A 19,958-nucleotide genomic window follows, 5' to 3' on the forward strand; every position below is an offset into this window, starting at 1 on the left:
CACTGCAAATTAATCTACAATACAATGCTTTCTTACATTGTCAGTATAATTTTGAGGCAAACTGAAGAATACCAAGGGTGAGTTACCATTTTCCTTTTAAATTAAACTCATAGTTTTATTTTTCCCTCAGTTGAATCTCATTTTCTAGAAGTCAAGCCAACATCAGTGGGAAGCCTCTGCTAATGGATGCCTGGTGTGCTGATGGCAGCCTGTGCAGCATGGGCGTGGGTCACACCAGCTTTAATGGCATGACTTCGGCCCTTCCTTCATCTACCCCATGGATTCAGCAGTTTCTCCTGTCCTTCCTTGCATTGCTTCATCTACCCCATGGATTCAGCAGTTTCTCCTGTCCTTCCTTGCATTGCTTGGTGTGTGGTCTGTTCTTCTGCCTGCTCCTCTGTGACGAGACAGCTTATTCTAATTCTGTGTCTTCGACATTCTTGCCTAAGTCCCATAAACACTTGGTTATAGCTTTGCAAGAAAATATAGAATTATAGCCATTCCTCTAGTGACAAATATTTGCTCCTCTCCTCTTAAATATCTGCCCCACTGCTGCATTTCCATGCGTCACTGCACCCACACCAACTTTTAGTTTCCTTATTGAATCGGGTTACAATCTTTCTGGTGCTATTTTATTTTAGGTGCAAGGGGTATGTGTGCAGGTTTGTTACATGGGCAAATTGCATGTTGTAGGGGTTTGGTGTACAGATAATTTTGTCACCCAGGTAATCAGCATAATGCCTGATAGTTTTTCAGTCCTCACCCTCCTCGCATTCTTCACCCTCAAGCAGGCCCTCGTGTTGTTTGTTCCCTTCTTTGTGTCCATGTGTATTCAGTGTTTAGCTCCCACTTATAAGTGAGAACACTTGGAGAACATGCATTTGGTTTTCTGTTCCTGTGTTAATTCACTCAGGATAATGGCCTCCAGTTCCATCTGTGTTGCTGCAAAGGACAGGGTTTCATTCTTTATCGCGGCTGCATAGTATTCCGTGGTGTATATGTGCCATATTTTCTTTATTTAATTCGCCATTGATGGACATCTAGGTTGATTTTATGTCTTTGCTATTGTTAAGAGTGCTGCAGTTAACATACATGTGCATGTGTCTTTATGGTAGAATGATTTACATTCCTTTGGGTATATACCCAATAGTGGGATTGCTGGGTCAAATGGTGGTTCTATTTTAAATTCTGTGAGAAAACTTCAGAAGACTTTCCACAGTGGCTGAACTAATTTACCTTCCCACCAGCAGTGTATAAGTGTTCCCTTTTCTCTGCCATCTCGCCAGCATCTGTTATTTTGTGACTTTTTAATAATAGCAATTGTTTGATGATTTTTTTTTCACATGGAAGTTTTTAGTTTATTAATCTTCTTGTGAAAAACCCACAACGGCCACAGATAACATCATTGCAGCACCTTTACTCCTTCGGCTTTTTGCCAGCACCAACATTGGCCTTTGCAGTCCCCCTACTTTTTTCATTCTGTTCTTGCGTTCCTTTCGTTACTTTCTTGAGGTCTTTTTCTTCTCATACAGGCCATGTCTTGCAAGTCTATGTTTGGGTTCATTTTTCTTTGCATAATCCAGGGAATCGTAAATCATGCCAAAGCCAGTTGTCTTGCCACCACCAAAATGAGTTCTGAATCCAAATACAAAGATGACGTCCAGTGTGGTCTTGTACATGTTGGCTAGTTTTTCCCAAATTTCTGTCTTAGGCACTGTCACCTTCCCGGGTGAATGACATCAATGACCATTTGTTTCCTCTGAAGTCGTCGGTTGGTCATGAACTTGCCAGTGCGGATAGTTACCATGTCGTTCATGATGGCGATCTATCCTCAGACAGCCAGGGAAGAAAAAAGCTGATGATACTTTAAATGGTAATGAAGCTCCATAGCTGTAGAACCAACCATGCACATACTTCAATTGAAGGTGATGCCAATATGAATAGTTATGGCCAAAGGTCGGCACGCGCTGTCATAACAACCACGTCAGAGATGCCCGGCTGTGAAAGGCTGCCCAATTTCAGATGTGTTACAAGTTTTTAGGCCGGGCATGGTGGCTCACACCTGTAATTCCAGCACTTTGGGAGGCCAAGGTGAGCGGATCACTTGAGGCCAGGAGTTCAAGACCAGCCTGGCCAACATGGTGAATCCCCGTCTCTATTAAAAATACAAAAAATTTAGCCTGGCGTAGTGGCGGTCACCTGTAATCCCAGCTACTCCGGAGGCTGAGGCAGGAGAATCGCTTGAACCTGGGGGGCGGATCTTGCAGTGAGCCAAGATCATGCTGCTGCACTCCAGCCTGGGCAACAGAGAGAGACTCCACCTCAAAAAAAAGGTTTTAAAATGTGCATCTTAGAATCAATGAAATACAGGTTTCTGGTTATGTGGGTGACGAGAACCCCATTTTATTTATCTGGGTGATCTTCCCACAGCATGTAGCTCAGTGCTTACATGGGATTTCAAAAATATTTGTTTTTGGAATGAAGCCAACAGTTAATCAATATATATATTTATTGAGCATTTACCAGGAACAAGATCTACTTGAAATGCATATTTGAAAACCCAAACCAATCCCTTTTTCTTAAAATAGTAATTTGATTCTCCTCATGCTTATTACATTTCTGTAGCTGTTCTTAGCCAAACTGAAATCTACTGCTATGTCAGTGGGCTTTTTGTTTCTTTTCCGCTTGAGTAATAAATGCACCCAACTGGCCATCTTAGATTTTGGAGAGTTGCGCTCCCTCTCCTTGAGGGTGGAGTTTGAGCTTCTCTTTGAATCAGCCTCCTGTGTTTTTCTCCATCTCTTCTTCCCTTCCTGGCTGTGCCCTCGCCTTAGTTCCCACCAAAGGTCTACCTTTTGAGGTCTTTCTTCCAATATGTGCTTAGTGTTTCTCTCTTCAGATTTAAATACTCCCAGGTTTTGGGCTCAGTCCCCTGTATGCACCCCTGTTTCTTAAATCAGTTTCTTCCCAGCTGACTCTACAGAACACGTTCTTTCTGGGATGCTCTGGTAGAAAGAGGTCTGTGGAAATGCATGCAGCAAACAGCTCATTCCTTGCCCCCTCTTCTCATCATGCATGTAAGCATATTGAACACTCTGACAAGTCCTGTGTTAAGGAGGCCTGTCAAACTCAAAGATTTCCCAAACGCATTTCACCTTGAAGTCTTTTGCCACATTGTATTGATTCAGTGACACTTTCTTCCTCTCACATTTGAACATTTCTGAAATTGGGATGCATATTATAGCTGATCAGATAAGAACACAGTGGCCTGGTGCAGTGGCTCACATCTGTAATCCCAACACTTTGGGAGGCCGAGGCGGGGGGGATCACTTGAGGTCGGGAGTTTGAGACCAGCCTGGCCAACATGGTGAAACCTCATCTCTATTAAAAATACAAAAAAATTAGCTGGGCGTGGTGGCAGGCGCCTGTAGTCCCAGCTTCTCAGGAGGCTGAGGCAGGAGAATGGCATGAACCCGGGAGGTGACGGAGCTTGCAGTGAACGGAGATTGCGCCACTGCACTCCAGCCTGGGAGACAGAGTGAGACTCTGTCTCAAAAAAAAAAAAAAAATATATATATATATATATATAAATTAGCTGGGCGTGGTGGTGCACACCTGTAATCCCAGCTACTCGGGAGGCTGAGGCGGGAGAATCTCTTGAACCCAGGAGGCAGAGGCTGGAGTGAGCTGAAATCATGCCATTGCACTCCAGCCTGGGCAACAGAGCAAAAAACCCCCAAAAAACAAAAAACACTGTGTGTGTTTTTTTCTTCCCTAGAGGTACTTGCAACAGCAGTGTAAGAGACATCGATGGTATTTGAGATGGATAGGGTATTCATGGTTCATCTGTGGATATTCTTTTGAGCCAGTGACAAGAGTACTCTGTATTAAGAAACCCAGCTGTCAGATCCTGAAGCCCTATCTCTCTCTCCCTACTGCATGGCCTTCTTCCAAGGTATTCCTCAGCGTAGTAAGAAGCCCACATTCATAGATCTTGCTGCCTGGCCTCCTCTGCTTTAGACAATAACCTTAACACACCTTTAGTAATGGGTGAAAGTTATAGTCTGTTTATGCAAACCGGACCTGTCCATGGTCTAACAGTATTTAAGGGATAGGCGCAAGGCTTATATTCATTCTTTCCAGACCTTTCCAAATTCACTCCACTCCATTAAGAATATGCGCTTTAATGGGCTGTTGTAAAAAATAAAGCTGACAGCTCTTTTGAGATTGAATTCACATACCATGAAGTCCACTCTTTTGAAGTGTACGACTCAGTAATTTTTAGTATGTTCACAAGGTTGTACGTCAGTGACTACTGTCTAATTCCAGAACATTTTCATCACTTCATAGGCTACTGAGGGAAATAAAAATATTTCACCCCACAATACACTTCTTTGACATATTTTGAGATGGCTGTTCAGAGGGTCTGCAAACAGAAGTAGCTCTGCAAAGCTGTCATTTGTGGTGGAGATTTGCATCCTTAGAGAAAATTTGCATTGATGCAACCAGAGCCACCATTCTTTCTACAATCTCAAGATGGTCTATAAACTTCTGCACCCCATGGTGGGGGTTGGGAATGGGTTTGGGTAATCATGCTGTGATTCCCGACACCCACCGTGCACCCTAATACATTTTTATGCTTTTTGTCTTGTTAATCCGCCTTCTGTGAGTTCACTTTTTAGCAAAACTTCAGAGAGCAAAGGGGATGTTTCTTCCTTGGCTCCTATATTGCTTTATTTTTTTCTTTTTTGGGCTGTCGTTTGATTTTTTTTTTTTTGGAGACAGAGTCTCGCTCTGTCCCCCAGGCCGGAATGCAGTGGTGTGATCTCGATCTCAGCTCACTGCAACCTCTGCCTCCTGCGTTCAAGCAATTCTCTAGCCTCAGCCTCCCAAATGCTGGGATTACAGGCATGCACGACCATGCCCAGCTAATTTTTGTATTTTTAGTAGAGACAGAGTTTTGCTATGTTGGCTAGGCTTGTCTCAGACTTCTGACCTCAGGTGATCTGCCCACCTTGGCCTTCCAAAGTTCTGGAATTACAGGCGTAAGCTACTGCTCCTGACCTGAATTTTTCAAGTAATAAAATATACTTGAAGGATCCAAGGCTAGTCCCAAGAAAAGTGCCAAGAAAGAAAATAGCATAAACAAGAAAGTGTTTGGGAGGAAAACTCATACCACCTCCAAGGAGAGTGAGGGAGATGGGGTGAACTTCATCAGTGTCAGGGGTAATTTTTTTCTGGGAGCATTTGTCTGATTGGGCCCCCTGGGGTTGGATGGGGTAGGCCAAACCAATCTCATGTTTGCTTAGAAGTCAAGAAGGTCTCCAGGCCAGGGGAGGCTCCACTGCTCCTGTGATGCTCAGTGCACTTGCTGCAGTGTGCTGTGCCCCAGGAGGGACTGACAGGGGAGGTTTACTGAGATGGGCATGAGTCTTGGCATCAGGCAGGCCTGGGTCTGAATCTGCCAACGACCTGCTTTGTGACTTTGCACAAGTTACCTTGTATCTCTGAGTTTCAGTTCCCTTATCTCTAAAGTGTTCCTCAGAGTGTCTGTTTTGCAGTATTGTACTGAAGATTCAAGAAAATACTTGCAGGGTACAGACAGAATCCTACAGTCGGGGCTGGAGGACACACCTATACTTGGCGGCATCATGGCCATCCACAGAGCAAGCCATAAAGCTTCCTTCCAAAGCCTGGAACAGGTGATTTGGGCAGCACGAAGGCCAATTAGGAAAGAGTGGGCTCTGGGAGAGGTGGGGATAGGTCCCAGTGTCTGAAGGGCCATTCTCTGGAGGCAGGACTGGAATTCTTGTTTGTATTTCTACAGAGCGGAGCTCTGGGCATGGTTTGGACGTCACAGGAAGAGGACTTTTAGTTTAGTTCAAGGAAGAGCTGTTTGTCCAAAGAGGTACTTGGGGTGGAGAGAACCATCTCTTGCACTGGGAAAAGTCTGCAACAGATTCTGGGTGACTGTCACCCGAGACCATGCTGGCCTATTCTAAGCACTGACTCTGAGCTGCAGAAACTCACAGCCAGTTGGGGCCAACTCTGGAGCAAGCCAGGAAACACATGCTGTTTGTCCATCTTCGAGTTCTCTCTTTAAGGCCCCTGTTCCCTGGCCCACTGTATCTCTCACCAGAGCTGGTCCTCTCTGGGGCTGGCCCTTGTGCGCCATACACACCCTTCCCTTCTCTGCTATACACACTCACATTGCTTTGGTGCCTGGATCTCACCCATCATGAGGGGAATCAACACCAAAATTAATCCACACTGAAGTGTGAGAGACTGACAGGGTCTTACGGCTGTTCCTCATCCCACTTCCACATGCCAATATTAATGTAAAAGAGAAATAACCGTTCCCTTGGACCTACTGTCCTGTAAGGACATTCCTGCCCAGAAGTAGTTCTCAACCTTAGCCACCCATTGGAATTACCTGGAGTTTCAAAAATATGGATGCCTGGGTCCCTTTGGGATCCAGGGATGGGATTTCACTGGGGGAGGGGAGGACAGCAGGGAGACTGGGCATTGGAAGTAACTGAAAACTTCTCAGGTTGCTGACATGCAGGCAAGGGTTAGGGCCCACAGTGCTGGAGCATCACCCTTGCCCCCAGACACTTTGGGTGCTGCAGCATGCTCTGCTCAGAGGTTGGTGGCTTTTCTGACTTTGGGGTGCAGGTGTCCTCTGCTCCTCTGTGAAATGCACTTCAGGGCTCCACTCCCCACAGCTTCTGGTGCTGCCAAGTGTGAGTGGCTAAGATAGTCTCATTCAAGAGTGATGTATTAACAAGCTCCACTGGTGACAGATCTAAGCCAAGTCCTCCAATCAGCTGTGTTAGTAATGAGATGAGTTACTGTTCTAAGGGTCACACTCAAAGACCGCCTGCCTTCAAATCTAGCCTACTGTTTGATCTTTACCTTCTATGAGCTTCAGTTTCCTTACATATAAACTGGAGATAAATAACTGCATCTACCTGATAGGGTCATTGTAAGGACCAAATGGGACCAAATCATGGAGCATTGTGCCTGGCACTCAATGAGTACTTGGAAATATTCGCTATTATTATGAACACAATTTTTTTTTAAATTTATTATCTTTGAGATGGAGTCTCACTCTGTCACCCAGGCTGGAGTGCAGTGGTGCAATCTCTGCTCACTGCAAGCTCTGTCTCCTGGGTTCACACCATTCTCCTGCCTCAGCCTCCCCAGTAGCTGGGACTACAGACGCCAGCCACCACGCCCGGCTAATTTTTTGTATTTTTAGTGGAGATGGGGTTTCACTGTGTTACCCAGGATGGTCCCGGTCTCCTGACCTCGTGATCCACCTGCCTCAGCCTCCCAAAGTGCTGGGATTACAGGTGTGAGCCACAGCACCTGACCACAATATATTTTTTTGAGACAGAGTCTTGCTCTGTCACCCAGCTGGAGTGCAGTGGTGTGATCTTGGTTCTTTGCAACCTCCACCTCCCAGGTTCAAACAATTCTCCTGCCTCAGCCTCCTGAGTTGCTGGAACTACAGGCACCCACCACCATGCCTGGCTAATGTTTGTATGTTTAGTGGAGAGGGGGTTTCACCAGGTTGGCCAGGCTGGTCTTGAACTCCTGACCTCAGGTGATTCACCACCTCAGCCTCCCAAAGTGCTGGGATTACAGGCATGAGCCATTGCACCTGGCCGAACACAGTATTTTTATCTCTGTTTCCTGTGTCCTGAGTCATTTTTCAGGAACAAAAAAAAAAAAAACACTTGCAGACACAGACTAGCTCGGTCCCTAATGGTGGCAGGAAGCAGCAGGTAGGTGATCAGAAGAGAAATTTCCTATAGCAAATCAGGGCCTGTGATCAGGCCGGCCCCGGCTTACTACTCAGTTTTACTGACCCCAGCCAGAAGATGGGAAGGGGGAAGCAAGGAAGGGAGTGCCCTGGAGGCAGCCCAGCCTCTTGAGTGGAACAGTGATATGGCTTGGATTTGTGTTCCCACCCACATCTCATATCAAATTGTAATCCCCAGTGTTGGAGGAGGGGCCTAGTGAAAGGTGATTGGATCATGGGGGCAGTTTCTAATGGTTTAGCACCATCTCCCTAGTGCTGTCTTGTGCTAGAGTTCTCTGGAGATCCGGTTGTTTAAAAGTGTGTAGCACTTTCTCTTTTTCTCTCTTTCTCCTGCCAGTCACGTAAGATGTTCTTGCTTCCCCTTCACCTTCCACCATGATTGTAAGTTTCCTGAGGCCTCCCGACAAGAAGAAGCCTGTACAGCCTGCAGAACCATGAGCTAATTAAACCTCTTTTCTTTATGAATTACCCAGTCTTAAGTACGTCTTTACAGCAGTGTGAGAACAGACTAATACAGGGAGCTAGTGTCAAGATGCTGGCAGAAGATTCTGAAGCGGTAGAGTTGAGGCCTCAGGAGCCTGGCTGGCCTTTAAGGGTTCCTGCTTCCTCCTGTCATGTGTGTCATCCTTGGGCAGGGCTTTCTGTCCACTCCATGTTCTCCTCGTGGGTCTTAACTCCTCTCCTTGTTATCCAGGACATCTGCTTTATATGCATTTTCTCCATGGAGAAATGGCTCTGTAGCAAAGATTAATCCTGACATAAGTAAGAGACATCTGGAAATACTTGACCCTGCTAATTCTTCTCTTCTCTCCTAGGGCCTTAGGATTTTCAGTGGCTCTGCTCCAAGGCCTCACTGGGGAGCTGGAGAGGCCCATTTCAGTGGGTGAGCAGATGGGGGCTCCTGGGCTGAAGCCTTCCCAGAGCCTGGGTGGTGGCCAGCCATGGTCATGGGCCAAGGTCACTTGTTATTGTGCTGGAAGGACAGGGCTAGGACCGGAGGTCAGGCCAACCCAGGGTCTCAAGACCCATTCCAGGCAGGACCGGTCCCCAGCAATAGGCTGCCATGCTGCAGCAGCCCTTGATTTTCTGAGTTGCTCAGGGTAAGGACATCCTGAGAGGGAGGGTGCCTTTAGAGACTAGGACCATTAAAAGCTCATCCTAAAAGAAGCACCACCAAAACTCCTCAAGATCGTCATGGTTGTTCAAAAGATGGTCAAAGTTTCTTTCTTTTTCTCACTCCATTCCCTCTCTAGCTGTGCCCCTTGTCTCCCTTCTCTCCCTCTCCTCCTTCTCTCTCCTAATTGCATTTCTCAGGGTGCCTGCATCTGACTGCCTGTCTGCCATTGGAATGGGCACAGGTGTTGGGGGAGGATGTCTCCACCACAGGTCAGCCTGTGTACCAAGGAAGCGTTTCGGGAACTGGCTTCTCTCCTTCCACCCAAGCCTATGTCACTTTTCAACCAGTGCAGTGAACAAAACCCTGAGTCACGCAGGAAATACAGTAATTGTCTGAGGAACAATAAGTATCCACTCTGCAGTTGCCAGTGGTGACTACATAGCTCTTCACTGCCGTTGAGCTCTTTATTTTGGGGGGACAGGGGGTGATATGTGCATATCTGGCTCTCTATTTTATTTTTATACAAACGATAGCATACTGTTTGTTTGTCTTGCCCTCAGGTTTGGTTTCTGTTGCTGCTGTTGCTTTCTTTTCCGACATCATAAGCCTCTTGCTTATCTTTCCATGTCTGCACACAGGAAGCAGCATCACTTGTTTTTCACGTCCTGTGCATCGAGGCACACTTTCTACTCCTCTTTGTGCCACCAACCGGCCCAGGCCCACAGATGGTAGGACTTGTGCCCCAGGCTGCTGCGTGAGTCAGTCAGTCAGGAAGCAAATGGCAACTTCACTGCAGTGACTGAGGAATGCTTAAGGTGCAGCCACCGTTGACAACAGTGTGGACTGGTAAAAGGAAACAGCCGGGAGCCCTGCAGCGCTGGTGCCACCACCGTTTAGTATGACTGTGCATTTGACTAAGTCACAAGAGGCCAGGCCTGTGACTTGTCTGAGGGAAAAAACTACCAGAAAACCAGGTGTCTGGGCTCCCAGTCAGGAATCTTCATTGGGTTGGCTTTGATTGTAAACAAACAAACAAAAAGCTTAGTTATTTAAATTCGATTCATGAATCTAGGAAGGAGCTTAGAAATTAGCCTTTTCCACAATCAAGACCAATTAGTCAACTTTTCTATTATAAGTTTTCATCATTGTTCTGTTTACCCAACTTACAAATTGCTTTTTAAGTCATAACTTGAAGATTTATTCCTGGCAAATGTTTCTAAGAGCAACAATTTGGAATCAGTGTAAGTGTCCCCAAATAGGATAATGGGAAAGTAAATAAGGATACATCTACTCAATGGAAAATTATGCATTTCTTAAACTGTATGAAAAGTTTGCAATAAAGTGGAAAATACTTAGCTGTTATGTTCAAGGAAAATTATGATGTCTACTTTATTTACAGTGCCATCATAATTATGCTAATTCACATAGGCACTAAAACAAACAAACAACCCTAAAACTTACATAAAGAAAAATAGACTGGAGAGGAAGACACCAACATGTTACTTATAGTGATTATCTTTTTGTGGGTGAAATGTGGTTGATTTTTATTCACTTCTCTCAGTGTTTCCAAATTTTCTCCACTGGTCATCCAGTACTTCCAGAATAACAACAGCATTCACTACAAGATCACAGTTCAAAGAAACAAAGGTCACTGAGATAATTTGACAAGGGGTCTATATCCAGAGCCGTTAATATAATCACAACTTCTGATCTAGTCATTTCTCTTAGGAATCTGTCCTGAGTAAGTAATTCTGCTTTCAGAAAAAGCCCTAGGCAGGGAGATGTTTATTGCAGGGGAAAACTAGAAACCACCTAGATGCCAAACACTGTAAAAAGAGTTAAATTAAACGAAGTTCAGCCGCTTGACACCACTATGTATTCATTAGGAAAGAAAACGATGACAAAAAGCATGCACTGCAACACTAAATACAAAACTCAGCATTCACAATTAAACATGCAGTATGATAACAGGGTTTGTTTATTTTTTATTTCTTTGAGATGGAGCCTTGCTCTGTCACCCAAGCTGGAGTGCAGTGGCGCCATGTAGGCTCACTGCAACCTCTGACTCCTGGGTTCAAGCAATTCTCCTGTTTCAGCCTCCCGAGTCGCTGGGACTACACGCGCACGCCACCACACCTGGCTAACTTTTGTATTTTCAGTAGAGATGGGGTTTTGCCATGTTGGCCAGGCTGGTCTCGAACTCCTGACCTCAGGTGATCCGCCTCCCTAGGCCTCTCAAAGTGCTGGGATTACAGGTGTGAGCCACTGCGCCTGGCTATAACAGGGTTTTAAAAATGCTATAGGTGTTGAAAAAGGTACTCAGAGAAGACAAGATGAATGGTTCTTGATGGTGGGGCAGGGTGATGAGATTGTACTTTCTCTTCTTGATTCAGCATTTTCTGTAATGTACTTACCTTGCATTTATAACTTTAAAACATAATGGGTAATTGAACAATGACTCGGTTCCAAACCACAGAGTCCAACAGGGAAGGTTGGTGGAGAGCAAGCCCCTTTGTCGCCAGTAGAACAAGAGGGAAGGATCCATCGAGGAGGGACTGATGAGATCTGACTAAGTCCAGCACTAAGCAGTGAGTGGGTGAAAAGAAATTGCTGGGCCTTGCAGGGGTCGAGGTGGGGAATGGAAAGATAAGGAATGCAAAATATACAGTTCTGTGGAAATCACTCGACAGTCAACAGACCACTTCTGATGGACAAACATCAAATTCTGTCAAATCCCACCTACCCTACAGGTCAGGGAGAGGAGAGCTGAGGGCAGTCTCTAGGCAACCTGAAGAGGGGACACACCCAGTGGGACAGAGGAAGGCTGAGTGCAGGGGTCAGCACTGCCAATCTTTAACAGAGGATGCTACGGTTGACCAGAGCGTCCTGAGGCCACAGTGTCCAGCTCACAGTGCCTGTGATTTGCATTGCCCTTTTCTCTTGAAATTCTCTTCCTCATCCTCCACGGTGTGGCCAAACCGGCTTCCCCTCTGAGCCCTGCCTTCATTTCCCCTGACTGGACGGCACATCGTTTATATGTGAGTCTCCAGCTCACTGCCACAGCTCAGAATTGATTTTGTTCCATCTGAAAACAGTGGAATATACACCTGTCAGCTGAGGAATGTTTAGGATGTTCCAGATACTGTGCTTGGTTCCCAGTTGTCCCGGGTTGGGTTAGAGCCTGGGTCTGTGTATTTGTGTTCCAGTTACTCTATGCTGCATAACAAACATTCCAAAACGTAGGCGCTTTATTTTGCTTGCCTCTGTGGTAACAGCTAGGGCAGCCAGAAGGCTGGGGCAAGAATCTTCCAAGGCTCATTCACTAATGGCTGGTGACTGGTGCTGGCTGTCAGCTGGGACCTTAGCTGGCACTGCTGACTGGAACACCAACGAGTGTTCCTCCCTTTACAGCCCAGGCTTCTTCACAGCATGGTGGCTGGGCTCCAAGAGAGAGAAAGGAAGAGAGAGAGAACACGTCAGACAGGAGGAAGCTGTATTTTCTTTTATGACCTAGCCTCAGAAGTCACACAATGTCACTCCCCTGTGTTTCATTGGTTAGAATCAAGTCACTAAAAGGGACTCATAGTCAAGGGAAGGGGAATGAGACTCTACCATTTCCTAGGAGGAATGCTGCAGACGGGTCTTCAACCCCTACTGTTGGCCTTTGTTGTACGCCTCTTCTTTGTACCTAACATAGAGCCCTGAACAGAATATTAGGCAAAATTGCTGGTTGAGTCAAGTTGCCTTTTAGATTGGTACAGATCTGGGTGCAGAAGATAGATTGGAATGAACCCCCTTCCTTCCCATTAAGTCATTCAGAAACACAAAATGTTTGGAGAAGTCAATCATTTTCTGCCTCCAGCTGCCCACAAGCTTGGGAGTTGGGTAGGTTAAGGTTACTGTCTACATTCTGTCCCCAATTTCTCTACCCAGGCTTTCCTCCACTGCGGCATGATGTCAATCCCATGGTTTAATCAGACGGGTACCCTCATGGTCTCCCAGCAGGGATGCTCCGGTCCTGGTCTAATCAGATGGGTACCCAGAGCCTTTGCTCAGCTGGTCTCCCCTGCCTGGGATGCCCTCTCTGCTTCTCCCTACTTTCTGTTTTTTTGTTTATTTGTTTTGTTTTTTGTTTTTTTGAGACAGAGTCTCACTATGTCACCCAGACTGGAGTGCAGTGATGTGATCTCTGCTCTCTGCAACCTCTCCCTCTTTGTTTCAAGGGATTCTCACGCCTCAGCCTCCCAAGCAGCTGGGATTACAGGCATGCACTATCACGCCTGGCTTATTTTTAAATTTTTTGGTAGAGATGGGGTTTTGCCATGTTAGCCAGGCTGGTCCCGAACTCCTGGCCTCAAGTGATCCACCCGCCTCGGCCTCCCAAAGTGCTGGGCTTATGGGTGTGAGCCACCATGCCCACCCTTCTTACTTTCTCACTCCTATCCAGTCTTCACTACCCAGCTCAAAGAGCTTTCTTGGCATTTCCCTCTCATCACCACCATTAGCTCCCCAACCTTTGCCTCAGCAAAAAGAAGTGACTAACAAACTTGTATTCCCAAAGCCACAACCCTGCACCCGTAAGGGAGCTCAGGGCAGCAAAGCCAAAGACCCTGGCCCCAGGCAACAAGGCAGAGTGGGGCAAGCCGGACCACAGGAATGAGCAAAGCAAGAGGAGGTGGCTCCTTCTCGTGAAAGCCAATGCCACCAGAGGAAATGGAAGGATAGATTGATCTCTTTAGAGAAGCATAAAAAATACAAAATTTTATGTGAAATTCCTTAATTTGTAGAGGTTGATAACTAATTTAAAAATTTAGGCTGCAAACGAATCCCCTGGGCCATATTTGCCCCTCTCTCCCCTTCACAGCTTTTGACTGGAAAGATTTGGGGCTGAGAGAAAGGGTTTAGGGAGGGCCTTGGGGTGTGTGGGGTTTTCTCTGGAGGCTAGAAGCTAGAGAGGGCCAGTGTGTTGAGGATGGAACTTCTGGAGGGTTCTTGAGAGGTCTTGATGCAAATGAAGCTCCCAAACTTGGACTCTGCTCCAAAGGAGGTGTCTACCAGCAGCAGAATGGGGCTTCAGTGGAAGTTGGATTGAGTTATAGAAAAATAAAACCTTAGGCAGGGTGCAGTGAGTGGCTCATGTCTGTAATCCCAGAACTTTGAGAGGCTGAGGTGGGTGAATCACCTGAGGTCAGAAGTTTGAGACCAGCCTGGGCAACATGGTGAAACCCCGTCTCTACAAAAATACAAAAATTAGCTGGGTGTGGTGGTGCGCACCTGTAATCCCAGCTACTCGGGAGGCTGAGGCAGGAGAATTGCTTGAACCTGGGAGGCAGAGGTTGCAATGAGCCAAGACTGCACCACAGCACTCTAGCCTGGGTAACAGAGCGAAACTCCATCTCAAAAATAAATAAATAAATAAAAATAAAAATAAAAAAATAAATTGGGGTCAGGAGAACCAAGGGGTGCCCCAGTGGACCACCTGAGTGCCAAACATATTCTTGCCTGCCCCCGTTGTATAATCAGCAACCCTGCTTTCTCCTGATGACCGGGGTCCGTTACCCACGATGGGATGGTGGCTCTTTTCCCTTCCTGTTGGTCTCTCTGCACAAAGAGCCCAAAGCGACTGGAAAGCAGCCATAGCTAGGAGTTTGATGGAATCCTCAGAGTGTCGCTGGTGGAAGTGTATCCTCCTCTGGGAACCAAGATCTCTAAACCACAGAGCTGTGGGAATGGGACATTGAAACTGATTAATGCCCCATTCTATATCTCTGTGGTTTAGAGATCTTGTCCTGGAAGTGATGGTAAGCGGGGCCACTCAGGCTTGCACCTCTTAATTTCCAGGTGAACCACTCCTCTCAGGGGTGGGGGCACAATACCATACAATGCCTGCTGACTTAGAGTGTCAGGATGCATAGTGCCCTCTCCAGTTCGTGCTTTGGCTGCCTGGCCCTTCAGTGACCATTCCACCTCAGGCTGGCCTCTAGAGGATGAGGATGTGGTATCACCAGGGACCTCATGGTCATTTGCCTTTGCAAAGTAGGTCTCTTTGTCTCAATGCTACATGGGATCCTGTATTGGTAGACCACATATTCTGCAGGTGCTGGTCAAGGTCTGTGGGCATAAAAGGTGAATCCATGCCCATAGTTTGGTTAATTCCACCCAGAGTGAGTTGCTGCTCTTTCTAAGGTGGAAGGGGTCAAATGTTGAACTAGCCACTGAAAGGCTGGCTCGGTTCCCTAAGTGTTGCTTCCGTTTCATGGCCTCAGTGCTGGTCTCTGGGGCTGTCAGGTTAGACACTGGATAGTGGCAGTTGCTGCATCACCTTGGAGAGTGGAAGGCTGTGGTGTCCAGCCCATGCACAATCCTCCATCCGTTCTGCCTTGATGGGTGTGAAAGAACCCAGCTCGTGGTAGCATGCGCTGTTCTGTGGTGACTACTCTGTTCATGTACCCATGTGGCCAGTGATGGAGGCTGGGAAAGTCACTCTGGCCATGTGGCTGTTCAGTGCCTTTTCTGTAGTGGGTGCTCTGTGTGGACATTGCTGTGTGATACGATTCGGTGCCCATTCCTGTGGGTCCATCCTCTTGTCTTGCAGGTTACACTCTGTGCCCCTTCCTGAGGGTCCATCCAGGTGCCTCTTTCCCAGCTCTCCTTGGTCTCTTTCTTCCAATTTTTCTCTTCTAGGCCCCTGAGGAACTAGCGCAGCCATTTTCTGCTGCTTGCACGCTGGTGTAAATTCTAATTTAAGACCACTTATCTTTCTACGAGGAGGGTTTTCTTTCACTGCTGCTTTTCAGGGCTGCCCCTGGATGGAGTTGCAGTCAATTTTTGGCCCTCACCCACAAATTAGGCTGAGCTGTTTGTGAACCAAATGTAGCCTTCCACCCAAGCCACCCAAGCCTGAAGGAGGGAGGGGGTGGTCCTGGTGCCAGAGTGTGCAGATGACATGAGATCTGGGCCATCTGCTTGTACAGGTGACTTGTGCCCTCAGGCCCTGCTTGGACCTGATCTTGGAGGTGCCACTTCCATCTTATGATGGCTTCTTGCTGAGTCTGACCTTCTGCTTTGGTGGATGTGAAAGAACCCAGCTCATGATGGCAGCCTTGGCTGTGTAAGGGAGGAAACATTTCGCCTCTACTCCCTTAGAGTGTTTTGGCTGGGCCTGAGAATTAAGTTGATATAAGATGGATTGGTAGGAGAAAAGTATACAAATTTATTTAATACAAGTTTTATGTGGCACAGGAGCCTTCATAATGAAATGAAGGCCTAAAGCAGCAGTTAGAGTTGAATGCTTATGAACTGAATTGAGCAAATAATAATAACTTGTAATAAAGCAACTAAACTATGTGGGGAGGCTAAAAGAAGGTAAGTGATTTTCACTAGCTTTGTTCAGAATTCTCTCAGTTTCAACTTCTCATCCTTGATGATAACACTGTTACTTTCCTTCTAGTATGGGGAGGGCATCTTTCATAGGGGAACTTCATCTGCTTTTAAGAAACAGCATGGAGCCTGGAGCGATATTCTTGCATCTGCTATTTTTCAAGTGCCTTTCACTCAAAGGAGCCGACATGCCAGAGTGGAATACTTTGGGGTGGCATGTTCTTACTTCCTTTAGCTGTGTAGTCACTTTAAGTTCCATGGCCAGGGCCCAGGAGCTTGCTAAGTCCTGTTTTTCAGAAAGTATGTAATTCTCCACTGCAGATGGCATGGCCTTCCTGCAGAATCCTAGTCAGCTACATTGATTTTTCTATTGAGACTTGTTACAAACTGCAAACAACATCTTTTCCCACCACAGATACCTCTAATACCAGAGGGTCTGCTGGTCCATAAAGCCCAAGTGGCTGGGCCCCTTGTACTACAGCCTGGACCTGCTGCACAGCTCTTTCCTGCTCAGGGACCTGCTCAAGCTGGCCCTGGGCCTGCCCATCAGTACCTGGTTCCAAGCAGTATTCACGAGTGTGTCAAATGCAGCCTTTGAGTCTGAAGAAGCTGACCAGGCATTATACATTATACTTCCTTCTTAGTGGGAGGTACAAGGAGCCATAATGTGCTCGTTACTTAGGAGGGGTGCTCTGGCATGCCTCGGACCCCCGGGCTCCTAAACACTTGCCCGATCTGGTGGGTGCCTGAGTCCCCACAGGAATTCTCTCCCATCCCCTGGAATGCGCATGTCTTATTGACATCTCTAACATGCTAGTCACTTCTTGATCCTCTCTTCCAATGACATGATGTCCTCAGTGCAGCGGATCAAGGATGCTCTGAGTGCTGTCGACGTGAGATAGGTCCCCACATTATGACAGAGGGCAGGGGAGTTAACATAGCCCTTAGGCAAGGTCAGCAATGTGCACTGCTCCCTATCCCAAGGGGAAGTGACTTGTTTCTGATCCCGTTTTCTTATAAAAATGTTAAAAAACAAACAAAAAAAAGGAAAATGCATTTGCCAGACAATGGCTGCATACTGTGTATGTGAGGTCTTGTTAATCTGCTGTAGCAAAGATACTACATTTGGCAGCAGCCACTGAGGCTATGACTTGGTTAAGTGTGGAATAATTCCTTGTCATCCTCCAGGACCTGTCTTTTGTAAGGGACCACAACCTCTGCATCTTTTAGAATGTTTAACAGTAGAACTAATCTTTGCCAGTCCTCCAGAGATGTGATATGGTCTGGGAGCAGTGGGGCGAGGGTAGTTTCAGTATCTTCCATTTGGCCCTTTCTACCATGGTAGCTCCCACCCTACAGCCAGGGAACCAATAATGGGGTTTTGCTTCCATTTATCTCCATTCGTGTTAGACATTTAGGGATTAGAGGAATGACCACCAATCCTCTTCATAGATGAACCATGTAGACCTCCGTGAGCTGGGCTAGGAATCCATTTATTACCTCAGAGGTTGTTGTTAAGGTCAAATAAGATAATACAGGACATGGCCGGGCGCGGTGGTTCATGCCTATAATCCCAGCACTTTGGGAGGCCGAGGCAGGCGTATCGCCTGAGGTCAGCAGTTTGAGACCAGCCTGGCCAACCTAAAGAAACCCTGTCTCTACTAAAAATATAAAAATTAGTTCGGTGTGGTAGTGCACACCTGTGATCTCTGCTACTTGGGAAGCTGAGGCAGAAGAATCACTTGAACCTGGGAGACAGAGGTTGCAGTGAGCTGAGATTGTGCCTCTGCACTTCAGCCTGGGTGACAAAGCAAGACTCTGTATAATAATAATAATAATAATAATAACAATAATAATAATACAGGAGAGGAAGATTTGTAATATGCAATAAGTGACAGTTGATATTTTTCGCTTATTCATTCAACAACCATTGATTGAACACCTACATTGTACTGGACACTGTGCCAGGTGTTGAGGTGTTCAAAAAGGCGTACATGATTCTATGACGTGAAAATTTCATACCCGTGAGCTGGGGTGAGCAGCTGTGCACTGATGTTTAACAGACAGTAAATACTGCACAACTGAGGCAGGGCTCAAGCTAGGAAGGAAAACCCAGCACACTAGTAGCTCAAGACCTCAACTCCAAGACTTTGTGACAATCCTTCCTGCTGGTCTAGACTGCAGTGGAGAAAAATGAAAATTGCTCAGAAGTTACCTGGCAGCTCTGTCAGGGAGGGGAAATGCACTCTAGGGGGAGACCCTGGGCTTTGGAACCAACTTCCCTGGGCTGGAATCCTGCCACTGCCAGATGAATGGATTGTGTGCATCCCTGAGCAGGTTACCATGCCTCTGAGCTTCAGTTTCCTCATCTACAAAATGGGTATAATGACTCCCGCTTTGCAGAGTTATAATTGTAAATGAGCTGCTATAAAACATGTAAGTACTTGGCATATTTCCACATACAGCTTTTCCTGAATGCACGCTTTATTTTATCAAGAATTCTTCATTCTATTCCTCCATAGGGCCCCTTGTCTTTAGGACTAATGGAGCTTTGACCAAGCCCCAGATCAGCTTTTTGTGACTGTCAAAGCTGGGTCCTCCAGGACTTAATTTTTCAGCTCACTGGGAAGGCCCCTACCTCCAAATGCAGCTCTTCCTCTGGCCTGCATGTGCTTGACATTTCACCAAAGCCAGTTCTTTTTACCTTTTCCATCTCCAGGAAGCCCCTGTCCATCAGTTACATCTGCTGATTGTGTGGCACTTGCTTTATCCTGTTCAAACTACCTTTTGGTCTTTCCAATAGCCTTCGGAAGTAAATTGGAGATTTGGTCCAAGGTTACTCAGTTGGAAAGGAAGGAGCTGGGATTTGAACCTAACATTCCCTGTGAAGTTCTCAGCTAGAAGCAGTCTGAGTTCTTAACTCCAGGCACTACTGTGTTGTCTTGCGAGTGACATGCTACCACTCTAGGTAAGGTACAAACAGGTTAATCATTATCCATTAAAAATAAAATATTAAGGGCCAGGCACAGTGGCTCATGCCTATAATTCCAGCACTTTGGGAGGCTGAGATAGGAGGACTGCTTGAGCCTAGGAGTCTGAGACCAGCCTGGGCAATATAGTGAGATGCTGTCTCTACAAAAAAATAATAAAAATTAGCCAGGCATGGTGGCGTGCCCTGTAGCCCTAACTACTTGGGAGGCTGAGGTGGGAGGATCATTTGCGCTTGGGAGGTCAAGGCTGCAGTGAGCTGTGATTGTGCCACTGCACTCCAGCCTGGGTGACAGAGTGACACCCTGTCTCAAAAATACGTACATACATAAAACATTAAGAGCCTTCCCTCCCAGCGCTTTGGGAGGCTGAGGCAGGCGGATCACGAGGTCAGGAGATTGAGACCATCCTGGCTAACATGGTGAAACACCGTCCCTATTAAAAATACAAAAAATTAGCCAGGCGTGGTGGTGAGCGTCTGTAGTCCCAGCTACTGGGGAGGCTGAGGCAGGAGAATGGCGTGAACCCAGGAGGCAGAGCTTGCAGTGAGCTGAGATTCTGCCACCATACTCCAGCCTGGGAGACAGAGCAAGACTCCATCTCAAAAAAAAAAAAAAAAAAGAGCCTTCCCTGTGTCTCAAGTGC

The 19,958-nt window shown here is 46.6% G+C and overlaps 1 pseudogene; it reads right to left on the reverse strand.

The window, feature by feature from the left end:
* Nucleotides 1–1,331: 1,331 nt before the first annotated feature.
* LOC117084016 lies at nt 1,332–1,816 on the reverse strand (annotated as a pseudogene).
* Nucleotides 1,817–19,958: the final 18,142 nt, after the last annotated feature.

The sequence above is a fragment of the Trachypithecus francoisi genome, unplaced genomic scaffold (assembly GCF_009764315.1).
Source record: "Trachypithecus francoisi isolate TF-2019V2 unplaced genomic scaffold, Tfra_2.0 Lachesis_group0, whole genome shotgun sequence".
Taxonomy (NCBI): domain Eukaryota; kingdom Metazoa; phylum Chordata; class Mammalia; order Primates; family Cercopithecidae; genus Trachypithecus; species Trachypithecus francoisi.